Here is a 2,595-nt window from a genome sequence, read left to right on the forward strand (position 1 = left end):
TTTGTGGTTTTCATGCAATTGAATTAAAGATAAAACATAAATTGTAAAAGTGATCTTTGATAACGCAAACACTTAGGAATGGAAAGATTAGAAATGCTATGGAATGATATTGTTGGGGGATGATTTCACCTACATCACTCTTATGTATAGAAAATCACTTCCTCTTCATTAATTAGCCAATGTCAATCTTCTAATTTACTCAAACCCAATCCCTTGGTAGAGAGAGCCTAGACTTACTTCTTAAACTCCAATCCCTTGGAAAACCTAACAAGTTCATCCGCTTTAAGAATTGAGATTCAAGACAACCAAAGGTCCTAGTTCTATCCCTAGATACAATTTCCTTTAGGTGTTTAATCCAGTTCTAGATTCACCCAATATTTCCCAATATCAAGCAAACCCTAAAATCATGATATGGTTGAATTACTCATACAAGCTTTAAGTAGAGGAATTAAACACTAACAATCAATGAAAGAGGCATATAATCATTCAAAACAACTGTAATTACATAAGAGATCCGTGGTTACATCAATCCCCAACAAGAATGAAACTAGCTCTCCATGAATGGAGAGCTTGAGCTACCAACAATGGTGGAAATGGAAGAAGGAGGAGGACCCAAGGATGAAGAAGGGCTGTTCCCACAGCTCCTAGCTCGCCTCTGGACGCTCCAATTGAGAGAATTTGTGTCTGGGATGCCAAAGATGTCAAAGCCCTTCTAATTTGGGGTTAAATAAACCCAATCTGCCAAATCAGCACAGGCGCGCTTGAGACCGCGCTCCAGCGCACGAAAACAGGAAAAAGGGCGCTCTAGCGCCCTTTTGTAGGGGGCGCTCCAGCTAGCTCCAATCCTGGTGTAGAGCCCGCTCCAGCGCCCATGGAAAAAGGGCGCTCCAGCTAACTCTAACAGAATTCTAGTTCTTCATATTTTTGCTGTTTTTGCTGTTTTCTTGTTTTCTCTGGTTGCAACACTCTTCATTTGATGTAGAGACTTCTTCCAACTAATTCACTTGTATAAATGAAGGGGTTAATGATCAATTTATCTACTTAAAGCTTAGGATGAAACAACATCTTAAACTAAATGAAAACTAGGATTTACAAGGTAAAAAGGATGAGAAAGAGTTGATATTTTCTCTAATTCAATACTAAATTCATAGTAAAATATGCCACTATCAACTCCCCCAAACTTAGAACCTTGCTTGTCCTCAAGGAAAAGGTATCTGACTGTCAAACAAAACATATTTTTCAAAGATTACAGCTGGATTCATAAAACATTGCTTAACTTTAAATAACTAGAAATGTGTATCATGTTAGTTTTCCACTATGATGCTCACAACACAATCAATCAATCAAATGCCATAGTTTATAAGAGATCAACAGTCATGGCAGGATGCTTTACTGAATTATGTAGAACCAATCCTCACTTAAGATGGTGTTTGACTCTAATGCACTGGTGTATAAGGATGTGTGTCTATCACTCTACTATCAAATTGTCACACAAATCAACTTTGCCATTTGTTTCAACCAAATTAAACACATTCACAAGTAAGTCAACATCACAAGGACTTTCATTGGCTTGTATTGTGGCTGGGCTAAGAAGGAACATGGTTTTTCTGGATAACAAAGCACATTGAGCTAAGAGATTAAACAATTACAATCATGAATAAAAGTTCTCTTTTGCTTCACTTAGATTACCACCAATGTCGAACTTATATCCCAACTTTCTTTCATTCAGTTATTTTTTCTTTATCTTCTTCTTTCTTCCTTTTTGTTACTTTTGTATCTTTCAAATTTTTCACAATTCATCCTTTCATAACAACTCCCCCAAACTTAAATGATTCTCCTGCAGTACAGATGATTTCTCTATTTAGCTCAAGGTAAGGAAAATAGGGAAATTTCATTTGGGCTTTAAGGTTTAAAAAGATTCATTTATCAATCAAGGTCGAAAGGTTTTGAATTGGTTTCTTTTGGCAATATGTGGAAGAAGTAGGAAAGCAAGATGGCCTTGATCATGTGCAACTAACAAGCAAATGGTTCATATCAGAGAAACTCAGGCAAAGTCAATTGTGATCAAATATGATAGCATTCACAAGAAAATTCTAAGGCACAACATCTCACAAGGTCAACTCGAGGTTCCACAATAACATCAAGCAACTGCCATGAATAATGATCTCAGTTAAGCATACAACATTCTCAGACTTTTTCATGAAGGAAGCAATACAATTTGAACTAAATTGACCCATCTCAAGCATCATTTCATATCAAACCATAAGGATTATGAATCAGCATAAGTCTATCAAGCCAGATAACTAAAACAACTTAACTAAAATTGAAAAACAAAAGCTAACTAGCAACCAAAGTAAAAGAAAGCAAAATAAAAGGTCCTGTGACTCATGATTCGTAGCTCATTGTCAGACTCCTTCATTTTCTGCACCACCTCCCCCAATAAATTGGGTTGGTCCCCAAGACATGCTACTTGGGTCGCAAATTCCTTTGTTGACATCTCTACTTTGTGGCGGCATTTGTTTTTATTCTCTTGGAGTTGGATGAAGAAGTCATTTCTGCACAAAAGATTGAAAATAAAGTTTGCAAATGTGAGCT

This window comes from Vigna angularis, chromosome 5 (assembly GCF_016808095.1).
Source record: "Vigna angularis cultivar LongXiaoDou No.4 chromosome 5, ASM1680809v1, whole genome shotgun sequence".
Lineage (NCBI taxonomy): Eukaryota > Viridiplantae > Streptophyta > Magnoliopsida > Fabales > Fabaceae > Vigna > Vigna angularis.